A 25,538-nucleotide genomic window follows, 5' to 3' on the forward strand; every position below is an offset into this window, starting at 1 on the left:
GGGTTCAATTCCCGACTCAGGCGACTGACTGTGTGGAGTTTGCACATTCTCCCCGTGTCTGCGTGGGTTTTCTCCGGGTGCTCCGGTTTCCTCCCACAGTCCAAAAAGATGTGCAGGTCAGGTGAATTGGCCATGCTAAATTGCCCATAGTGTTAGGTAAAAGGGGTAAATGTAGGGGAATGGGTGGGTTGCGCTTCGGCGGGTCGGTGTGGAATAGTTGGGCCGAAGGGCCTGTTTCCACACTGTAAGTAATCTAATCTAATCTAATCAGTTTCACACCTTTCACCCCAACTTGTTGGACGAATGAAATAATTGGTTAAAGGAAGTAAAATCAGCCACACTAAGTCGTGGCCTCAGGTGCAGAATCATTCTGGCCTAGGATGAGAGCAGGTCCCAGCTCAATTTCATTTAAAATAATAAACTATACCTAACATTGACGAATATCATCTCAGACTATCATATTTGCTGATTGAGTGGAGGAATTACGTGAACTTAAATAATCGTTAAATATTGTAAAACTGAAAATATGAAGACAGATTCTAAATATCACAAACCAATAATATAGTTTTCAGAAAATGATTCTAGCAGAAATGATTTGTTTTTGTTTCGGACTATTTTGTTTCCGCTGAAGATGTTACATCTCATTGGTTATTATGGAGTACCAGTTGTAGCTTTATTCTATATTAATTTGCCTCTCTCACTGAGAAAATAAGTTTTGGTTGAACATTATGCTGTGAAAATCATGTAACAAGTATTAAAATCCTATTGTGCATATCTGTGTGTTTGGGTTCGGCCAATATTTGTGGATTAGAAGTATTTTGATACCATGGAAATAGACAAGGTATTTTAATATAGCTGCAGTCTTTTCACATGCTGTCGCATTGTAATTGAGAAACGTTTGGTCCGAACCGTTTCAGGTACCAAATCAGCGATTTGAATGCAGGGATTAGAACCAAGCAATTATAATAGATTGTAGAGTTGGACACTATGTGAAGTTTACATTTTTAAATTTAGTTTTGAATAAATAAATTTCCAGTTTACATTGGTGACTTTTAAAATGTTTTAGTCGCTTGTTCAGTTTCCATCTTTCAATTATTGATAATGATTGTACTCATGAATAGTTATAAACCAATTGGATAAGCCCTGAATTTCAGACTCAGAATTGATTGGCAGGATCGTTTGGTTTTATACCTTAACACATTGTCAGTGACCTCTGTCATTACCTCATGGTTAAGTTGAAGCATGGCAGCATTGATTCATTCGTCATTAGAAAATGGAAGGATAACGCCAATACTAAATGAAAAGACACCTTACTGGCCATTGGAATAACTCTGCATGTGATACGGGTAGAGGTGTATTCAGCAGAAGTATCTCCAAAAAGCTGGGAGAATGTAAAAGAACACTAAGTTTGAGGAATATGCATACATTAAAAAGTTAAATTAAAAACGCTGTAAAAACAAAGTACTTACATTCTACTCATAATGCAGAGTCTATGTCTGGCATACAGACACTATTTGATGAAAGCGATGGGGATTTTCCCCTAATATCTCCTGACTGTTCCCAGCCCATCCCACGATAATAAACCTTCCCGTGCTCTGAAGATGCAGAATCCAATATCGGTATCCACCTTCATAGCTGCTGTCATTGGGGTTAGTGGCATGAGTCGTTTGAAACAAGGGGCGATGGCGGGAATTACAGTTCTCTTCCTAAACCAAACCCTGTCAGGAGAAACTGGCCCAATTTGCTCAATATGTCCAAACAATGATACAGATGTAAAGGCAGCATAATTCTGCGATTGAACTGAATCCGAATGACTTTTGTAAGAGGGCTAAAAGAAGTGGCCACCTGTCTGACAAAAGTGGCATAAATCCCAAAAATGAAGAATGATCGAGAAGCTGACTCATCTTAGTTAAACCCTATGCTTTTGCAATGCATTCCTTCTGCTGTCACCAACATGAACAGGCAAAACCATATGAATTTATCCAGGAATTTCGGGTTGCTAATGTGATGACAAGTGGTTTTCTACTGGGTTTTTCGAGAACTGGAATGAACCACAATGTAAGCTAAAGGTAAACAGCAATTATGTCGTGAGACCTCCGGAACCCTATACCACATGTGTCAACCTGGAAGAGGTCGATTAGTACCAGCATACCCACTAGGGGCAGAACCTACCTCAGGTGTCCACTCAACGATTAATGCTGAATAACCCATTCCTGTCAGGACCCTGGAAGTGGGGACAGGCAGGACTCAGTGCAACCACTTTGAGATTAAGAATAAGACTGTGGATTACGTCCTTTCACAATGTGAGGTATGCGTTCAGAATAATGTTAAAAACGGAATCTCGACCCCTATAGGTCACATACCTGTGTTTGAAGGACCATTTAAACATGTGGTGATTGACGATGTGGACATGACAAAGACGTTGAGAGGAAAAATATATATGTTTGTGGTAATCGACAGGTTCAATAGATGGGTAGAGGCAACTCCATCTAAAGACTCAGGGACAGCCACAGGAGAGAAATTTTTAACGAATGAAGTTATTCTCAAGTTTCTCATAGCGTCAGAGATCAACTCAGACAATGGGTCTGCCTTTATACAAAGAGTGGTTAAATGGGTGCTGCAGAATTTGAGGATCAAGCCGAGATTTAGATGTGTGTATCATTCCCAGTCACAAGGCATGGTGTAAAGGATTAACGGAACTTTTAAATCTAAGTTCAATTAAATTTGCGTAAGTACAATGGCTCAATGGGCTGCCGCTCGCACTAATTTGCTCGCGCATGTAGACGAATTGCATGAAAAACGTGCCATTGCAATAAATACTTACCAGTCGACCATGCCAGTGCCAAATGGAGGGTTCTGTATGAAGGACCTAGCTTGAAAGAATTGCAGCTAGATGTTAAGTTGTACATGCAACAACTAACTGTGAATATGAATCTATCTGACAAAGAGGACAGACATATTAGACCCGGAGACCAGGTATATGCGCGTTTCCCGGAGAAACTGGAATGAGCCGAGGAGAGACGGGCCCTCCGCGTTGAGCACCGACTTGCCCATAGCCGTTCAAGTGGAGGAACGTTACACTAGAGGTGTCCCGCAGATGCTGACTGACACCAGAGCTGAGGTAGGTGAGATTGAGGAAGGAGCTGCAGAGCCAGAAGGGAACATGCTGCAAATCAATACCCCTTTACGAGACTATGAGCAGTTGGTGAGTGAGGTTTTCTCCGATAATTACGCCTCCAAGACTATCAGAAATTAGTCTGTGAAAGGTGGTCTGTCTCCTGATTGTATGGCTTGGGATGGTCCAGGTGTGGTCAATGATGAGACATTCCCCAGTCGTGAACCTTTCTATGAGTGTACAGACTTGTAGACCATCGACTTGCCAGTCATGGTGGATCTCGCTTGATAATGCCAATGCCCTGCAAAGCCTAGGGAAACGGTATAGAGGAATGAGGAGTGTGGAGCCCACTCCTCAAGCATGGTTGCTGACTGTAGTAACCAGTGGTAACAATGGGCAAATTACACGGCAGCATTGCTGACGAGATAGGACTGCTTCCTGTGCACTGAGGCGAAACCATCATACTTCGTTGCTCCTCTGCCCAATAACTCTTCCACTTGCTTTCAAAGGCAACAACAACAAACCCATCGTCCAATTGACTGAATGACGTGTCATCACCGGTGCAACACAAGTACCTTCTCTGGTGCCTCCTCATGCAGGATTCCACGTATATGCAACGGAATGAAAACGTCAGGCAGCAACTTCGACAGTTGTGTAATTGTGGTACCGCTTAGTCTACCAGTAAAAGACATCAGACCTTCCCCATGGCTACTTTCACGGTGCATAAAGGCTTAAGATTTGACTGTTTTAGATGGAATGTCTCTGTGCCGGTAGGCCATTTTGTACGCCATTGTGGGGTCACACTTCACCTTCGGACTGACACAACTTCTGAAGCCATGACCCACATCTATGGTTCATTCTGAATTGGCTGCACATCACGTTAGCAGAAACCTGGTGGCGTGTGGCTTGGAAGAGGGGTAGGGTCCGACGCTTCCTTCTGGCTGGGATTTGACCTGCACTCGTGTTCTGGTCCACCTTGAGGTTGATGTGTCACTACGGGCCCACATTGACTCTCTATTACGAACAACTTACACAGGCGGCGACGGGAGAGCGCCCCTGACCTTACAATGCAAATTGATAGTATCAGTCAGCCAAGTGGCATCACCATTCAAATTCAAGGCTCGAAGCAAAATCGCCACAGGAGGGAGTCACTTCATCCTCCTACCGGACTTCACAAAAATGCAGAATGGATTAACTGCATTTTTAAAACCAGCAGAGATTCATAAATTCCACTGATCATGCCCTCTCAGCCTTGGAGGAGCAATTGGATGCAACTACCAAAACGACATGGTGAAATAGCCTTTGGACTGGTTGTTAGCCAAAAAAGGTGTGATGTTTGGGAAACATTGCTGCACCGTCATATCCAATAATACTAACATGGAGGGAACATTTATTAAGGCGACGGATAAGCTGACGTATCTCAGACAAGAGCTTAAGGAAAATGCAGGGCCCGGCCATCAGTTTTTTTCACTGGCTGGATAGCGTTTAGTAAGGATGGGGAGCTTGACTCGCCAAGATTGGGATTGTTGCAGGTATCATGATGAATATTGTTGCAGTTGTCTCTTGCTGTGCTATACCTCTTCTGAGACTTGTTTTAGTACGCCTCACTGCACGGAAGTTTCCTGTGGTTCTGCCGAACATCTCCCTCTTCAAATAATACTCCAACGCTGAATTATTATGATCTCATAACTACTGACGTGCTGAAGCCTTTTCCAGACAAATACGCCTGAATATATTTGTGTCATATGCGAGCTTAGATTGTGAGAGTCTTTGGGTTATTTTTCCTATTCTGGATATTGAGTGACGTGTTTTTGGCCCATTGACACCAGGCACGGAGGAGAATCCTTTGAGAATTGGATCGTGGAATTATTCCTTCCCGCTTTTGGGACTGTAACTACCAGTTTGGCCTTTACTCCTCCAGCTCATTGTATTCTTTCTCTACGTCAGACCAATAGATCTCAAAGGGGGGAATATATGGAAATTAGTTTGGCCGTTGTATGTTTAGATTAATAGTGCAATGCATAGAATCATCTAATATGAAAATTACTTTGGCAGTTGTATGTTTAAATTGACGAAGCAATGCATAGAATCATGTAACAGACGAGCAATAGATGAGCTAATGCTGAGAGTAATGGACACATAATATGATAGGCTAGTCAAATCACGTGACAGATTAGCTAAAGCTTAAAATAATCGTTGTGAAATGTGATAGGTTAAGTGTAAGGTAGAAGGCCATTGTGGCAGAAAATGATTAGTCTGAAAGACAACGTAAGCTAATACGATTAGTTAGGATAATGACACCAGGTAAGGGCGGCAACATGACAAAGTTTAACTTCGTGAAGAATGTTCTGTGTCTCCATATGTTTCTCTCAGAGCATTGGGTACTCAGGCCCCACAGCATTCACTAATCTAATCATCCTTTCCCCAACAATGATTGAAAAATTCCTTTATCTGCTCGTCATTTTATCTTTACGGTGATCAACCCTGAGTACATCGTGCCTTTTGAAGCGATCACAAGCCCCAAGTCAGCTGGTCACGGATTAATGCCAGAATGAATTATTAAAAAGAAAGTTTTCTAATAAACTCAGTGACGTCGACTTTTGTTCGACAGAGAACAATTGTATTCGTCATATCGATACAAAGTCCGTAATTTTCAGAATTATTGCATTATATTCCAAAGTTGCAGCCTTTTATGACCGGTTAATACGTCAGATCTACTTCTGAACAACAGGTACTGTGCTGTCCTATTCTGTGCTCTATGGTCATTTTCAGTGGTCGTGACGCTAACAAAGGACGTCAAAAAAACTTGCAACATGTCAGATGTGTATTTATCCTCAAACAGTCGTCACCAGTTATTTCCTAGAATTTGCAAATGACAAAATAGGGTAGCCACATATTGTGTAATAGGAATTATGCAGTTTTCTTTTGGAATCTTGAAGTCAGATATTTAAAAGTTCGCATCCACTCCAAAATGTGACTTGAAGCCTCTCAGCAATAACTGGAGTAATTGCATCCTCTGTTCCAATTGCCAAAGGACTGGATCATGAATATGGGTTGTGCTGTTTTCCAATTTGTCAATCAATATCAACAACCTCTCTGCCACGAGACGATACTCCAACGAGACGACCACGCTATGGTATAATGATGAAGAGTGTCAGGATGCAGACAAGATTTAATGTAGCATGACAAGGGCTTGAATATGTGAATCAGCAGGTATTGATCCTTTTGTCAAAGGCCGCAACACCCATTTGAAGCATGTTGCTAGATCGCCATAAGACGTAGGACAGGATGGGAGCCATTCATTAAACCTAGTCCGCTGGCCATTTAAAGAGATTTTTTGGATGTTTCTTCTGAAATGTTTTCGATTGCGCTTATCTGCACTTTCGTCAAAACAAGCTTTTCTTGGCATCTTACGTATTACAAAAGTCATGATAAGGAAGTACCAAGAAATTTCCTTTCTGCACGTTTTGTTTGATATGTCCCTTGTCAACATCATGTTCCAAGAGGTCATGAGGCAAGGATTCCATATTAACATCTAACAGTGAAACCACAAACCTGTTGTCTATCGCTCTGCTTCCATTTCTGTTGTGTCTACCCGTTGGATGGATTTATGGTAAATTGACATTCAAAGAAAAAAATCAGAGCAAAGAAAGTACAACATAGCAACAGTCCCTTCGGTTCTGTAAGCCTGTGCTATTCGAGATCCTCTATTTATACCTGTCGACTTTTTAAAAAAATATTTATCTCTCTGCACCCTGCCCATTCATGTTTGTCTGCATAATACAAAATGACGCTATCGTTCCCAGCCCGACCACTTCCGCTTCCACAACTTCTCGGTAAAGAAGGTTCCACACATATCTCATTTCCCTTGTCACGTTGAACTTGTTACTCCCGGTAATTGAATCTCCCACTCTGGGGAAAAACCTTATTGCTATTTACCCTGAAGATACGTCTCATGGTTTTGTAACTATTTTCAACCTCCGTCTTTATAATGAAAATAATCATAAGCTGCTCAACCTCCCTTCATGACGCCCTCCATACAAGCTCCTGTGCAGCCACTTCAAAGTATCCACATGCTTTTGGCAATCTGGCGACCAGAACGGTATGCAGTATTTCAAACATGGCTGAACTAAATTCTTAAACAATAGTAACATGGCCTGCCAACTCTTCCATCTAATGCCCCATTAGATAAAGGAAAACATTCCAGTGACGCTACTTCCACACCACCACAATTGTCACTTTTGGAGATCCAATAAATTTACCTGCTCACTCAATCTCATCAAGAACATTCAAAGATTGGCAATAATACTTTCATCAGGACCCAACTCATTGCATATCTGACTGACAACAACACCAGTACGATGTGATATTGTGTAGGAAGTTCAACTTCGCAGGCGACATGTATTTGTCAAAAGGGCGTACAGAGACTCAGGACGCAATGCAAAGGGAGTTTGGAGATCTGGAAGCGTCGTCGATTATGAAGACAGACTTTAAAAGAAATTAATGACAGTTTTATGATCACACCAGGGTATACATTGAGATATTTGCTGTGATGGAGAAACGGATAGAACCAGAATTATGCAGTAACGTATTCGTTGTGTCATAGGCTGTGGCGCATCACACTTTTTTTTATTAAGCAAGATAGGGAAGTAATAATGATTTATTTTTAAGACAGAATACTCTCAGATTGAACGTAGTGGATTGTTCATGCGTGTTAAAGACTAAATATTCTCCAAAACCGCATTAACAACACATGCAAATTGGAGACTGTTCGCGCTGGCAGATTATCTGTGTCTTCAGGACATGAAATGTTTCGGGATTCTTGATAAGCCGACAGTGTCAAATAAACTCACAGTTCTGCGTTGAAAAACAGTGAGGAGGTAATCTGACGGATGTGGATACTTCATTTAAATAGAAATTTAGGCGTTTGCACAGCGGAGTTATCGAAAGTTCAAACAATATCTCAGGGATGGGAGAGTAAGCGAAATGAGAAAACACTTCACCAAATATTATGCATAAAACGGAATGATTATCTGTTCTAAAACTAATACAGAACCTCAAAGTAAGACAAACCCTATAACTATTAAAGCCGTTAAAAATGATAGAGACCTTAGAAAAGTTTTGCTTGTATAGAACCGGATATGAAATCAACGTCTAGTACAGATGTTGAGAGTCACACAGACCCTGAAATTAATAAAAACGCTGAAACTGTTGCAGATTCTGAGACCAACACAGAATCTGCGACAAAAGAATGTCATTGAACTCACAGAGGCTCGGAACATGAGAGAGTGGAATCTGAAACTGATACAAAAGCTGACTCTCAGAATGTACTTGGAACAAAGATGTGCTGGTCTTTTTGGTGCCATGGCCTTGGTTGCAGTAGGTAAAACTTGTTCTATCGAATCCAGCCTTACAAAGCTACTGTTATCTCAACACACCGAATATGTGAAAATACAGCAGTATATTGGTGTCATTACAGCTATCGTGGTATCTGGACGCAGTTCCTGGATGTGGTAAATGTGTTATGTTCCGAACCTCTGCTCATTCCAAAAAAGCTATACCATCCTTATGACGGAACTGGCGGAACACAAATACGAAACAGTTTGCTATAAACTCTGTTAGAAATGCTCCTCTACTTTTCTTGTTCAACTCCTTTCATGAAAATTTTTCAATATGCATCTATGGTATCACAATGTTTTTGCATTATTCCATGTATGATATTACCAAACAAAAAAAATAACAGCGATCGTTGCACTGTGTGTCCTATGAGATGGGAAGTGCTAGGTCTCCAGAGACTGACGCCTCTCACAACAGACTGGACCTGAGACAGAAGATTGAGCAGGTGAACTGGAAACCCACTGCTTCTGACTCCGTGAGACCTCTTTGAGAAACATTGGAAGATGTATAGAATATATCGACAGCTACGAAAAGTAAAAGCTGAGATGGATGTCAGTTTCTGTGCAGTGGTTGATATCATGGTAGCCCTCTCCTGATACAGGTCTCAGGAATTAGAGTTTTGCTGAGATATTAGCAGATGATTGAGAAGGGGGAGAAAAGGGCGTTAATTGTTCGGGATCACATAAACATGAAATGACTGATGGGTAGGGATGTTTTCAAGACAAAGACAATGATAGGAGTCAAGGAACTGGTAATTACAAAGAAGATGGAACAGAACGTAAGCAACTGTGGTCTTCGGATGTTCCAGTAACAAGACACAATGTTCACGAATAGGCCTTATGATCTGCGATTCCTGAATCGACAAATTTTGCCCTTCCACACTAAAACTGTCTTCACCTCCCGCATCGATACCTCTGTATTGCGTTTCTATTCATGTATCCGTCCAGGTGATTCTTAAAGTTTGCTTTCAACAACCCTTCTGGCAACCCGGTCCAGGAATGCACAATCATTTGTATGAAGAACTTGCCTCGCTCATCTCTTTTAAACTTACCTTTCGACTTTGATCCTGTGCCTCCCAAGAAATTTACCCCTCCACCCTGAAAAAACGCTCATACTTTCCACTGTTTCCACACCGTCAACTTGTATCCGATCACCCATTACACTCCAGCATTACAGTGAGAACAAATCCAAATTATTCGCCCTTTCTTCATAGCTTTCCTTCCCTCAGGCCAGGAAACAGCCTAATAAACCCTTTCTATGCTCTTTCCAAAGCATCTAATCCTTCTTATAGCGTGGTGACCAGACTCTTGCACAATATTCCAAGTGTGGACTGGCCTAAATTCTATAACGCTGGATTATAAATTGACAACTCTCATTTTCAATGCAACATGCAATGAAAGCAAGCATGCAGTAGGCCATTTTGATTACCATTTCTCCCTGTGCTGATACCTTCAATGATCTGTGGACCTGTACAAACAGATCATTTTTCATACCAGTACTCGTACGTGCTCTTCCATTCACTGTATAATTTCCACCTGCAATTTGGTCTTCCAAATTGCATCACCTCACATTTCTCCAGATTAGTCTCCATTTGTCATGTTTTTACTTCGCACAGCTCTAAATGATCTATATCATGCTGTTTCTATAACAAACATCCTCACTAAACAATCTTTGTATAGTTAGCAATCTTACAAATTAGACCAGGTATTTATTCCTCCAAAAAATTATTGTACAACACATTTAGTACATGTCATGTCACTGATCTCTGTGGAACACCACGAGCAACAATTCTCCATGCCTAAAAGCATCCTTCCACTGCTGGCTTCTATTTTCTATGACGAAACCAGTTTTGTATTCATCTTGCCAGTTCACACTAATACCATGTGATTTCACCTGGTGTAGATCTCACGCAGTGTATGTCAATATCCTTGTGAGAGAGAAAGTTCTGTGAATATCCCAGTAAGAATGAGATGCAGAGATCGTCAAATGCAATTCTGTGATTCCCTTTCTCGAACGTCAGAGAGTAAGATGAGGACTCTGCTGATGATTATTTGATTGTTCACTAATTTCCTGCCCTTATTGAAATACAACACGTTGATATCAATTAACCCAACAGCAACACCTCCCTTCATGCTACCCATGTATCACTTTGTTCAAGTCAGTTTCATTCATGGTACAGAAGAGCAATGATGGATTTATTCTTCGTGACGTACGTAGGATATAGAATAAATGCAATATTAATAACACAATGATTCTTTCACTGAATGGGCAGCTGGCTCTAGAGGAGAGTTGCTTGTTGCTAAGTGTTTGCACATGGACCGTGAAAAAAGGAAATCAGGTGATGAAGGAGCGTCGCGCCGAAAGCTAGTATGCTTCCAATTAAACCTGTTGGACTATAACCTGGTGTTGTGTGATTTTTAACTATGTATAACATATATATGTATACATAATAACATTGAAAGTATACCAATCTTGTATACGTTTTGTCAGTTAAATCCACGACAACGCATCTGCAGTTACATTCTTCTGACCCACAACATCTCCGAGGCATAAAGGAGAGGTCTGCAACGTTTAACCCAACAAATAATCTCACATTCCGGTATTTCAAGCTTTTCAATAATGTTAGATGATTGTCATCCATGTACACAACCGTCTCGGACTCATTGTCCATGACATACACATTCAATGTTGTTCAGCAAGTACCAAACTCAATAGTTGCTTTTTTGATCCTGGAGTCTTTCCTCGAATGGATGTTAAGTCTCTACGAAAAATAAGCAACTGGCAGTTCAATCCTATCCTCGTTTCCTGCAGCAGTACAGTTCCAACTCCTATGCCACAAGCATCGATAGCAACATTGAAGGGATTCGAGAAGTTTCCTGTCGTTAAAACTGGAGCGGTGGTTAAGGATGCTTTCAAATGGTCAAATACCTCCTGGCATTGTTCTGTCCACCGAAGGTTTGTGTTCTTCCTCAGGAAAGCGGTTAACAGTACCACTACACCGCTGAAACCTGGAACAAATTTCCGATAGAATTCACTTCTTACCTAAAATTAAAACATCTGTTTCTTCGAGATTTGTCTTCGAAATTCTTTCATGGCTTTCAGATTTGCGTTCCATGGCGTCAACCTTCCATGACCGATGTTGTGTCGCAAGCACGTCACCTCTGCTTTCGCGAATTCAGTTTTCTTTCCATTCACTATCAGTTTTGCTTCTCATACTCGTTCAAATAGCTCTGCCAAATTTGCCATGTGCAGGACTTACGAAAGATCACTACATCGTCCAGACAGATTCAACAGTTTGTTAACGCAGTTGCAACTCTGTTCACTGGCCTTTGAAATGTGGCGGGTGCGTTCCTCATTCCAAAGGGCATCACTTTGAAGTGATAGATTCCATTTACGGTTAAGAACTCAGAAATGTCTTCTGTCCTCTCTGATAAATGCAGTTGCCAATAACCAGGCAGCAAGTCCAACTTCATACTTTGACGGGCTTGTCGCACTTTCTCGATACAGTCCTCCAATCTCGGTATTTCATATCAGTCTGATTTTGTTCCAGCGTTGACCTTCTGACAATCCATGCAACATCATTGAGTCTCAGCAAGTTTGGAACTAAGACGATCAGCGAAGAATAAAAGCTCTGCCTCGGTTCGAAGATATCTTCATTGAGAATGGCCTCCACCACGTTCCGGAACAGCCTGGCTTTGAAATCATTAAGCGAATTGGGGTGTTGCTTTATTGCAACAGTATTCCCATTGTCTACCTCATGCACAATAGCATTAGTCCTCCCCAACGTATTCCAACATATATAGTCATACTGCTGTAACAAACATTTGAACTGGGTTCTTTCCTCCTGAGACAGGTAGTTTACTAACTTACCCATGCCTCAAGGACTTCGTCATTGTTAAATAATTTGAGATGCATCAAATTTGAGATGCATCAAATTCCACAATATCGGAGTCCTCACTCTGCAGAGCAGTAACCAACAGCTGCTTCCCTCGTTCTTTCAGACAATAAACCTCAGGTATATTCTCTGCCTCCTTTTGGGTGCATGCATCAGAATACAAGTCTTTAATTGTCGTCATTTTTTTGCAAATCCCTTAGCCTTTCAGAACAAATATTTCTGACTGACCCTCTGCCTGTTCAGGACTGTCCTATTCCATTCAGTCCAACAGTATGCCTCTAACTGAACAAAAGTTCCTTTACCTTTCTCTTTAGTTGTTGATTCATGCTGTAACTTAGGGTAGTGTAACTTCTTACCACGCAGTCTGGATAAAGTACACGTATTTTTTTCTTTTATCTCTTCTTTTTTCTGGTGTTCCTTGGGCAGCTCCAAAAAAAGGGTGTTAATATCACTTTGGACCCTGCTAAACCATTCTCAAGAACAAATGGATTCCTGGACCTGACACTCTATTCATCACTCAAATGATTCTTCCCCAGTCATCATTTGGCATCCCCCTGATCTTTCGACGGGAATTGTTAAATTTCTGTCCATCTGCCCCACGAATTACCAATCTCTCGGATAACAGTTCAGAAAGAATCATTTCTTACTGTTAGAAACTGGTTAGATCCTGCGTCTCTCAACAGTATAACCTCTGGAACCTTCTCGTCCTGTTCTTTCGAGTAAACGTTGTCCACAAAGGCGAATTATTTATTGAGATCATTTTCTATTTCCATACTCAGCCCTTGCCTAAGCTGTACGCTCTTCTGCAGTTCCATGAATTGTCTTGGGTGTTCCTTTCCGACTTTCACTGTGCCACTGGCTTATCTTCTTTTATGACAACTCTTCCTGCAGTGCCTTTCTGTGACGACCAGCGCTATGAGATTCCATATAACATGTTATCACAGTGGAAGTACCTGAGGCCTTTCACCTACTTTATAAGCTCATGAGCTTCTTCTTTGAACTGTGGTATACACTGACGAGTGTTCTCAACTCTTTGTTTCATAATGTCAGATCTCACCTGCTAGTAACTTCTATCTCTCACGGGGTGACCTATTTTTCCTGAATCTTGGCAGGTGCACCAACTTGTATTCATCTGCTGACTCTAATGCTTATCCTACTTCCTGAAAATTCCGTTACTCCACATGAATTCTTGTCACATCTGGAAGGGACATTTTAAAAAAATCCTCCAGCAGAATTATGTCTCTTCGCGCTTCATTGGTCTTATCTCGTTTTAAGGCCTGTCCCCATCTCTCAAAATAACTATGTTTAGTTATTTCGATGTTAACATAAGTTTGACCTGGTTCTTTCTTTCTGTTTCTGAACCACAGAATAAGACGCTTCTGGTACCAGTTCATAAGAACTTAAGTTAACATGTTTGACCTCCTCATAGCGTCTGGGTACCGCATCTGAAAGCGCTGCAAATGCCTCACTAGATCTGCCCACCAGTTTAGTCTGAACTAACATTACCCACAATACATCGGATCCCTACATCTGCGTCGCCAATTATCAAATGCAAGGAAGAACGCTTCAAACTCTTTCGCATCACAATGTAGTAAAGTTTGACATTTAGAGATACATGCTATTTTAAACTCTATCCTGTTAACTTGACTTTTCAGACTAACTGAAATCTTTTCAAGTTCAAAATTCTCTCTTATTTCTCTCCCCCTTTCCTCTCTCCTTCTTTCTTTGCTCAGATAAGAACTCTCCCTCTCTCTCATTATCCTGATTTTTTTCACTTTCCTTCACTTTTCGTTTGTTTATATTGTAACTGCATTTCTCTCAACTGCAATTTAATGTCTTTCGAACGCTGCTGCACATGTCTATTTCTCTGGCACACCTAAGTGTTTTAATTACAATTTCCGCTTTACTTTTGTCCTTGGTTAAACCCAATTCTGTATTGTTTACTAATTCTAAAGGTAACGTCTTTCTTTCCCTTTCCTTCTAAACTTTCCTGAGAAATTTGGGAGTCATCTTCAAACCCCAGAACGTCTTTAGCAATCTTCAGCGGCATTTCTCTCATTTTTAATTTAATCAACCACATTTAAACAAAATTAAACAAACTGTCTAGTCTACGTTATATTTTTTTTAAAAAAAGAAGACACTAACCTGCAAGTGTTTAAACCAACTAGGCTTTTTGTTTCTCCCGCAAATCTATTCAAATCTGTCCAAATCTCAGACTGGATCTGACTGACCGGTTCAAATCAAGGACTTGAGCTTCTAGGCTGGTTCATCACGTTGTATAACGTTCTGCTAATTTAAACCAGACTCAGAAAAGCTCACCTCACCTCGTAATTCTTTAAAGTATGATTGGAAAATAACAACCATGGCCTACTATATAAAAAGAGAAGTTGAACAATTTATTCTTCAAATCCAACTGAAATGAAAAGAAAAATCGAAACTATCTATCCTTGTACACCTCACTAGTCTGACCAATTTGCCTCGGTCCCACTCCACAGGAATATACTGATCCGATAAAAAAAATCTCTGATTAAGTTGAACCAAGCATGTGAATTCCAATACCATTCTCCTTTCGATTTCCTGTATACTTTGGTCTTCTTCTCTTCGGTCTAGTGCTTCACAGATTTCATATGAAAAGATACTTTTCAGAGACCGACTCTGCAGGCACAATATGTTGGTGTTCTTTGCTGCTCACGCTAACTGTTCAAAATGTCCGATTTTATATAACTGAATGCATCAGATCTTCTGAATGGAATGTTTTCACCGAAACATTAAAATTCAAATTTGATCGGATTTTGATATCTTGGAGCATAATTTAAGCTGATTGGCCAAATTGGAATTTGTAATGTCCCATGGCAACTCAGAACAAGCTATTTGTTTCACAGCCAAATGTTACGTTTTAAAATTTGTCAGCACATTCTGTGCTTGCCAGCTTAACATTCTCTCTGAAAGGGACACCACATACTTACAACTTCATAACAATCTTGAGCAAAGAGCAAAAGCAATGAAATTCATCTACGTCTCTCACGATACCTTTCACCAAAAGTAATACTGTTTTCGACATCATTCTCTAACAGGAAGCGAAATGGAGAAAACGAATTTTAAGGGGAAAAAACGAAAGTGCTGGAATGAAAGTTCAAATTTTATAAAGAAGCAGTCAAACAAGTCAATGGTGTATTGCCGACACTGCACTGAGTGAACTACATATGATTCAGCTTCACACATTGCCACCTGTGATCGATTGTACTAAAGTTGGCGGCTCACTGGATAGCAATACTGCCTTATAACACCAGGGTCTCAAGTTCGATTCCAGCCTTGGATGACTACCACGCTGGAGTTTGCACATCCCGTGCGTGGGTTGCCTCCAGGTACTCTGGTTTCCTCCCACAGTGTATTGATGTGCCGGTCACGTGAATTTAACAGGATAAATTGCCCCTTGTGTTAAGTGAATTTGTCAGAGGTGAAATGGGTCTGGGTGCGCTACTCTGTGGAGGGTCAGTGTGGACTGGTTGGGTCGAAGGGCCTGTTTCCACATTGTAAAGAATTATAATCTAAAACTAGGCAGGATAAGATTGGGATGCCTGGTAAGTGTAAACCTTTCAGACTGAAGGATCTATTTCACTGTAGTATGACTGCATTGTTGTACATGTGCTGAAAATACATAAAACTGACAATATTGATTTTCCAGAATACAACTTAAAAATCTAATGTCAAATCTGAAATTTAAAACTACACACTCAGTAATCCCAGCATAATTCGAACGGTCTGTTTTGCAATTTTTTGGATTATTGTCTGCGATTTTGTTCTCTGTCCAATTGAAAGTATGTTGTCAAACTTGAAACGTTTCAGTAAAATTTACAATGATGTTACAAGCATTTGAGGGATTGAGTTACAGGTAAATTTTGAATAGGTTGAGCGTGTTTTCCTTGGAGTGTAAGAGACTGTGGGATGACCGAATAGTGGTTTTTGTAATCATGAGGGGCATGAGTAGGCGAAATAGAGAAAGTGAAAGACAAGAACTAGAGATTGAAATGAACTGCCGGACGAAGTTTTGGAGGCTGATATAATTACAATATTGAAACGGCATAAGGGTGCATATATGAATAGGAAGGGTTTTGAGGGACATGGGCCAAATTCTGGCAAAGGGAGCTAGCCTAACTTAGATATCTGGTCGACATGGATGAGTGGCATCGAATGGTCTGTTTCCATGTTGTACCATCTCTCAAGAAAAATGAGTGTCATCATTATAATAATTAACAAATTATTGAAACAGGTTTAGACTTTCTAACGCAGAAGCTTATTCTGACCAAGGGAAAACAATGCCAAATCAAGAACGCAAAGCGAAACATCCTTCTCCACATTTTAGCAGGCGTGTATTGCATTACAAACAAAACTAAATGAAAATGCAATGTCGTGATTATGAGAACAGATCGAAAGAGATAAAGACTAATAAAACAAAACAACATAATTCTGTAATCACGTACCATCAAAACGATCATAAAAGCCCTGCCACAAACAAACAACAACAGAAATAAATTTCCTCCTATCAAAGGAATGCATTTTATTCACTGTTTTCAAAACTGGATTGCTGTGTATTGGAAGGAACATTGTAAATTTCGTTCAAAAGTATGAAACAGTTCAATTGTGTTTGTAAGGTTATCTCTTAATTTCCGAGAAAGGCCTTTTAAATTCTGCACTTTGATATTAGACAGAAGTTGAAGGCCTTGATCGAATGATCTGCTCAGTAGGCTGTCGGGAAGATTAAAGTATTTTAAAGTTAATCTACCTTGTTGCCATTTCCCTATAACCTTTCAATTCCCCCATAAAATCATGTTATCTCAGTCTTGAATACACTTAAGAATCCAACATCCACAGATGTGTGTGGTAAATTAATCCAGAAATTCGAGACCCTCCAAGCATTACGACAAGGGATAATCCCCTCTGCTAATTTAAACCAGCCACAGAGAAATCACGCGGGCAGTGCTGTAACCTGTTCAAATTCAAGAGGCAAAGAACTATGCCAGAGGTCACTATTTATATAATAATTAACAATTTTCTTTTTTTAAGACCAACAGACAATATGAAAACCAACAACTATATCGAACTGCTTTCTGCGAAATCTATCTTTCTCCTCACACTCTACAATACTCGTCTAATAAAGAAAGAGATTAAGACTGACAAAAGAAAATTACATTTCAAAACCAATTGGCTTTGCCGATTCTTGTTTGTAAATTTTCCGCTGTAGGTTCTCTCAGGGCAGCCTCGATATTTTGCTTCGTGAAATCCCCCACAGGCAGGTAGTTTGATGAGAGCTCTTCAGCTAGCGCTCTAGATTTGTTGGTGTTTCGCAGTTCTGCCGCAAACTGTTCAGTCTGTCCGATGTTATATCTAAACCATAAGATTGTTTTAATATTATCAAAATACTAAATACAAATTTGATTGGATTTTGATATATTGGGGTATAACTTAAACTAATTGGCCGAATTTGAGTGTGTTTTTTTATAGCAACCCAACTGCTGCTCTTTGTTTTGATCAAGTGTTACATTGTTACATTGCTCAGGACAAGCTGCACTTTGGGTCAGTCCTTGCTAGCTTTTCAACTCTCGTCAATGTACAGTACATTTCTCGCCTGTCATAACATAAGGGAGGGAAGTCCTCCACCAAGTTTTCTTAAATTGACATTCTTTATTCTGAAGTAAGAGATTCTAATGTTACACTTTCTAACAAGGTGTACAACCTGTCCACATCGCATACCCCCTCTATTCCCTAAAGAATCATGAATATTAAAATACACAGAATTTTATTCATCGAATCTTTGAGGAATACAAGCAACATGCACACTTCCTCATGGACAACGTTTCTCATAATTGGTATCCAACCACTGAACCATCTCTTGGTGAACCTTATTGCCAAGGGCTGATTTCCAATCGTACTGGAGAGGAACTGATAGTAGTTGCAAACGAGGCTGCCAATTGAAGAATGTCAGCGTGGGGGATCATAATCAGAGGCAATCATAAAGTAATTAATAAAAATATTAAGTTGGTAAAGCAGAAATATCTTACAACGTTTATGAAATAAGACTGATAAAGTGCAGACTTTCCCTGTTTAAAGATGAACTGGGGAAAGTTGTTTGGAAAAGTGTTTTGGTGGATAAAAGATTTAATAAATCATAGGACAATTTGAAAAGAGAATACAGCATTCAAAGTAGCTATATAGCTATGAGAAATGGAAAGACAGGATATTCCAGGATAAAGTATCCTGATGTACTTTGATGCTTAGAAATGATACATTCAAACCAGTTAGTTAAGGTTCAGTTGCTAGTTGTTTGTTGGACAAGAACAATAGAAGAAAATTAAGTGAATGAAACATTGAGGATTAATAAAAGAAAAGTCAATTCTGTCTCGGTTGTGACTTCCATGACCGCAGATGGCTTGGGAACAAACAATTGAGGAAAATCAGAGAGAGACACCTGGATGAGTTTATGCCCGAACTCATGCTTGGGAGAGTCATCAGAGAGGGCAGTGCAGTATGTTAGAATAGTATTGATGTCGATAACTTTTCCAAGCCAGGGAGAACTTTTCATCTCAGACTCATGTTCAGGAGGCTGAGACAGGACTGTAAATTGCCAGCCTTGACACAACAGACTCCAATGCAAGAATGGAAGTGAGGCTCGCTTGTTGAATATGTCTGACATCATGTAAGATAGCAGACTAAAGCTGATATTCCAAAAATATGCATGTTGGGTGGAACGACAATGCTAAATTGTCCATTGTGTTCATCGATGTGCAGGCTGTGTAGATCACATTACACGGATACAATAGAAATGCTGGATCTAATTTGAAAGCACTTCGAATAACGAGTACAGAAAAAAATGGACTAAATAGCCGTTTCCACAGAGCAGATATTCCATACTTCTATCATTTACTCATCAGTTTGGTTGTAACTGAAATAGCTTAAATAAAAAAAACATGGCTTTGAATAAAAACTCACGTCTTCTTTTACTCATTCTGATGAAAATTTATGTTATCCATTAGGCACTTTACGCCTAACAATATACCCGATTGACTAAGGAAATCATGGAGGAAATAAGGAAGGAAAAGAGGCATATGATACATACTGAAAGAATGCTAGTAATACCAATGCGCCAGAGTATTTCAACTGTGTAGAGCCATACTGAGAAAAATAAAGAAGGCTAACAGGAAGCATAAGGAAAGAGTGCCAGGTGCACGAAATCAAAGAGAAGAGACAAGTCTTCAATATGTTAACAGTGAAAGGTTAATGAAGGATAAAGGGGAGTGTATAAGGAACAAATAGGTTTAGCTGCTCCCTGAATCAATTTATAACCGAGATAATAAATGAGAAGTTTGATGTGGACTTTGCAAAGTTAGAAAAATGATAGCAACAGCGTAGTTTAAAATGTCGATTTTGCACAACTGAGCTGTATGTTAATGGAGATAGGAAAGTGTTCAACCGCCTGGCACCACTACTGGTCGAAAAGTCTTCAGGACCAGATAGATGTATTCTGCCTTGCTGACAGAGTGAGCAAGCAAATTGTGGTGTCGTTCGTGCTGGCTGGAAGGCTGAGCAGCGAGGAGGATGTGCAGATGTGTCTGTGTTATTTAGGCAGGATCAATACAATGTAAATTCGTGATATTTGTTAAATGTAGCTTCGGTTTATGATATGTTTGTAAGTTAGCTCGCTACGCTGGAAGGTTTGTTCTAAACGTTTCTTCACCAAGCAGAGGTAAGACCATCAGTGTGAGCCTCCAACCACGTATGTAAATGTATGGCATGTGCGGAAGAATGTGTACACATAATGGGATTTATTCGCCAAGATTGGCAGGCAGACTACTATTTGAAATGTCACATAATTATTTGTCAAGATTTGAGTCATGCTGGAAAATCACAGCAGGTCGGGCAGCATCCCAGAGCAGGTAAATCGGCTTTCTGGGCAAAAGCTAATCAGCAAGCCACTTGCCCACCTTCCAACGACCCCTTTGCCCATCTCCAACACACCCCACCCACCTGGACACTCCGTCCTCATTAGCCGCTCTCGACATCTTTATTTCCAACAGTTACCGAGATATTAACAACCTCAATCTATCCTACACTTTCTCCCACTCTAACCTCGCGCACTCAGAACATGCAGCCCTCCACTCCCTCTGCTCCGTCCCTTAACTCACCATTAAACCAGCGCACAAAGAGGGGAGGAAGTGGGTGCGTGCAGTGGTAGTTTGACGCACTGATCTCGACACAACTTGAAGCCACCTCCTCCTATCACCCTCTTGACGATAACCCCATCACCAAATCATCACCTCCCATACTATGCACAACCTCAGCACCTCAATGGAACTCCCAACAGCTTCCAATCTCATACTTCGGGAACGCCGCACAGCCCGATTCGATGTCCTACCCAAGATCCACAAGCCTGACTACCACAGCTGACCCATCGTCTCAGCCTGCTCCTGTCCCACCGAATTCATCCTCACTTACTCCAATATTGTCTCATTCCCCCAGTCCAAGAACTCCCAGCGTACCTTCCGAACACCATCATTACCCTCCATCTCCTCCAAGACTTCCGTGTGCCAGGCTCCCAAGACGTCATCTTCACCATAGAAATCCAGTTCCTCTCCATAGGCACCAATAAGCACTTCCCCTGCCCCCAGCTATGTCTTCCTATTTGTCGGCTGCATGTAATTTCTTTTTCTAATTCTGATGAAGGCATTTTGACCGAAACATCGATGTTCCAGCTCCTCAGATGCTGCCTAACCTGCTGTGATTTTACAGCACGAGTCTGAACTTGACTCTAATCTCCAGCATCTGCAGTACTCACTTTCGCCATATACGCATTTAATTGAGTACAGTTTGAGAGAGAGCACTGATCAGAGAGGCCCATGTTCATTAGTCTCTGAGTAAATAACAGTACGGGTGCAGCACGTGCAAAAGAAGGCAAGCTGTATTTTGGCTTTTGATCGGGCAAAGGATATGAGTGCCAGAAAAAAAATTGCCTTGCATCCATTTTCCAACGTATTAATTAGGCCATAAATGGAATATTCTGAGCTGTTTTAGAATACTTAAAATATGAAGGAGGTTCTTGCTCTACAGTGAAAGTAGCGAATGTTTATCGAAATGCTTCCTGGGTTGACACACTTGACATATGTGGAGAGATTGGGTTGTCTAAGAAAGTATTACCTGGAGTTTAGAAAATTGAACGGGAGAAATAATAGAAAACAGCTTAATTTTAAAATGACTAGACAGGCTAGATGCAAGAACGATGTTCACGATGGTGGGAGAGTCCAAAATAAACTTGAGCGTTTGATGATAAGCCAAACGAAGAACAAACAAAGACCAAAGAAATGCACAGAAACAGACCCTTCGCCACTTCAAACCTGCGCTGATCCAGACACTGCATCTAAACCTGCAGCCTATTTTCAGAAGATCTTTGCTCCCTGCCCATTCTTGTATCTCTCTAGATACATGTAATGGAAAATTATCCACTTACTGTGAAATTTAAAGAGAATATTTTTTTTTAAAATTCAGTGCTGTACTGAGGTTTGTAATGATGCTTTGATAAAGATTTGCAGTTAGCTTATCTCTGTTTGAATTTTGTAAACAGTCAACTAGACATTGCGATAGTCAAACTAAGCGAAAGCTGAAGGACTGTTATTTCTAGAACCGGGGATAAGAGGATAACAACTTGAGCTTCCCCCGGTCTTTGCCCTTGAGTGTGTGATAGGGAATGCTAAAAGACAGGCGTCTGCAAATGTTTCAGTACTGTTTGCATTGAGTGATCTGACATAGTGTAATGAGTCAAAATCTTGCAGAATTTTTAATAAAGATCCTTTCTTTGCTCTTGCTAATAATTGAGTTAAGTCGATTTAATTTCACCACAATACATTATAAATTATGGTATGCTTTCCACTTCTACCATTTCCGTTGGCAATGCGGTCAGCCTCCTCCCCCCATCCTTTGTGTAAAGAACGTCCTACGAATATCTTCCCACAACCTTTCAAATCACACTTATAACTCGTGAACACCAGTAATTGAGTTAAACATGCTGAGAAAGAAGTCTTCTTGTTTTCCACCCTGTCTACACATGTCACGATTTTGCTGACCTTAATCACGTCCACCCGAAAACTCTCTTCTTATTGAATATATTCGTAATCTGTTCAACCTCTCTTCATAGCTAGCACCGTCCAATCCAGGCAACATTCTGATGAATCTACTCTGAAAACTCTCCAAAACATCCACATCCTCTTGTTAATGTGGCGACCAGAACTCTAAGCTGTATTCCAAATGTTGCCGAACCAAAATCCTACACGACCGTAACATAACCCGCCAACTCTTGTTCTCAATACACTGTCCAATGAAGGAAAGCACGGCTGTATGCCTTCTTGACTACATTACTGAACAGCGTTGCCATCCTCAGGGAAAAATGGACCTGAACTCCCAGATTTCGCTGTACGTAAATTTTTCCCAGGACTTTTCCATTTACTGTAAAGTTCACTCTCCAAAATATATAATCTCACAATTGCCAGGATTGAATTCCTTTTCCCATTTTTCTGTCCACCTCTCCAATCTATCTATATTGTGCTGTATTCGCTGACATTCCCCTTCACTATCTGCGACTCCACCAATCTTAGTGTCTTCTGCAAACATGCTACTCAGGCACCTGATTACTTCGTCCAAATCATGTATATACATCACAAACAACAGTGTTCCAAGCACTGATCCCTGTGGTCGCAAGTCCCTTCCAATACTACACTTTGTCTCCTGTTGTCCAGCCAGTTCTCGATCCATCCACCTGGAACACGATGGGCCACATGCGATTTCGCGTTCCCCATCAGCCGACAATGGGGAACTTTATTAAGTGCCTTACTAAAGTCCAAATTTCTGGCTTCTGCAGCCCTTCCTCTATCAATATAATTTGCCACCTCAACAAATAATTTTATTAGGTTTGTAAGACTTGACTTTCCCCGCACAAATCTATGCTGCCCATTACTGAATAGCTCATTTTCTTCCAAATGCAATAGTTTTGTCCCTCACTTTCGCTAAAATTGACGTCCGTCTCACTGGTCTCTGAATACCTCGAGCATCACTGCTTCTCTCTTAAACAAGGGGACAATATTAGCAATTTTCCTGTCATTTGGTCCGCATCCGTGTTCAAGGATGCTGCAAGGATATATGTTAAAGCACAGCTATTTCCTCTCTCTCTTACCTCACTGACCTGTGGTAGATCCCATCCTGACCTGGGGAATTGTATACTATACACCCAAAACCTCCTCCCTCCTGATGCCTGCATGACCCAGAGCACTCACAGATCGATCCCTAACCTCAAATTCCGTAATGTTCCTCTTCTCAGTGCATACCGATTAAAAGTTCTCGTTAAGGATCTCACCCATTTTCTCTGACTCCATGCATGTTTTTCCTGGTTTGGCCTTGAGTGGGTTACCCTTTTCTCTAGTTACCCTCTTGCTTCTTATAGATGAAAAAAAATGCTTTGGGATTATCTTTAACCCTATTTCCTGAACATATCTCATGACTCATTTTAGCCCTCTTAATTCCTCATTTCGCAATGGTCCTACATTCCCGATATTCTTCCAAAGATTTGTTTATCTTCTGTAGCCTCGATATTATGTACACGTCCGTTTCCTCTTAGTTAGAGTCACAATTTATCCTGTCATCCAAGGTTCCTAAACCTTGCCATTTCGATCGCTTATTTCACAGGAACATACTTCTTCAAAACTCGAAGCAAGCTCTTTTATGAAGCCTCCCACGTGTATGAAAAAGCTATGTTTTCACCAAATCACTCGATAAAGTAATAAAAAAAGAAATAGAATGTCGTTACCTGATCAGCTCAAGAGCTTTTTTTCATGAGAGGAGGAGGTCGGGTGGGAGACACGACACATGACGTACCTTGGGTTCAGCCGCTACCTAATAACACAATTTCAATTACCTACCCAAGAGACCTTTGGTCCTCGCTCTCAACTCGAGAAAAATGTAGGTTCCGAGGCCCGAGAAAAATATTTAAAACAGTTTCACTCACCTTCTCATGAGCCCTCTCATCCTCGCTCGCACCTCTAGACAAATGAAGGCCCCGAAGTCACAGGTCTGTTTGTTAAACGGTTTCACTCAACTTCTAACTAGCCCTCTGGTCCCCGATCTCACCGCTCGACAAATGCAGGCTCCAATGCCCCGAAGTAAGATTTTAAATATGTTTCACTAGCTTACCCAGCAGACCTCTGGTCCTCCTTCTCCCACCTTGACAAATGCAGGCTCCAATGCCCGAAGTAAGATTTTAAACATGTTTCACTAGCTTACCCAGCAGAGCTCTTTTCCACCTTCTCTCGCCTTGACAAATGGAGGCTCGAAGGCCCGAGGTAACTTTTAAACGGTTTCAGTCACCTTCCCAGAGCCCTCTGGTCCTCCGTCTCACCTCCAAACAAATGGAGGACCCGGCGCCTGAGGTCAGTTTTTTAAAACGGTTTCATTCACGTTTCCAACAGTCCTCCAGTCCTCACTTTCACCTCTTGACAAATACCGTGTCCGACGCCCGAGGTAAGCTTTTTATTTAGCATCACTCACCTTCCCAGCAGCCTCTGATTGTTGCTCTCACCTCTCGACAAAATCATTCAAACAATTAATTTTGGAATGAGGAGAAGTTTGACCACGCACAGAATGGCGGACTTAAGGAATGTACCACCACAACAAGTGGTTGAGACCAAATTAAGATGTATTTGCAAGAAGGCAATCAAATTTTATCTGTGGGCAAAAGTTCTCCTTGATATCAGAAAGGTGGCATTATGGCATTGAGGTCAATGATCTGTCAGGAGCAAAATGAAAGGCGGAGCAGGTCAGATCAGTTGAGTGACCAACTCTCCTCCTATCTTCTAAGTTTGTTTCTTTCACCAATATACTGCCTCCATAAGGACAGGAGCACGTTAAAAAGAAGAACAACATGGGCAACATAGTGTCTCTACCGGAGTCACGGCAGAGACACTATGGGCGGCACGGTGGCACAGTGGTTAGCACTGCTGCCTCACAGCGCCAGAGACCCGGGTTCAATTCCCGACTCAGGGGACTGACTGTGTGGAGTTTGCAAATTCTTCCCGTGTTTGCGTGGATTTCCTCCGG

The 25,538-nt window shown here is 41.0% G+C and overlaps 1 pseudogene; it reads left to right on the forward strand.

The window, feature by feature from the left end:
- Nucleotides 1-2,980: 2,980 nt before the first annotated feature.
- LOC148134916 (uncharacterized) overlaps nucleotides 2,981-25,538 on the forward strand; it is a 29,775-nt pseudogene continuing 7,217 nt past the window's right edge.

The sequence above is a fragment of the Chiloscyllium plagiosum genome, unplaced genomic scaffold (assembly GCF_037043375.1).
Source record: "Chiloscyllium plagiosum isolate Xiang-an unplaced genomic scaffold, Cpla_swu_hap1 HiC_scaffold_52, whole genome shotgun sequence".
Classification (NCBI taxonomy): domain Eukaryota; kingdom Metazoa; phylum Chordata; class Chondrichthyes; order Orectolobiformes; family Hemiscylliidae; genus Chiloscyllium; species Chiloscyllium plagiosum.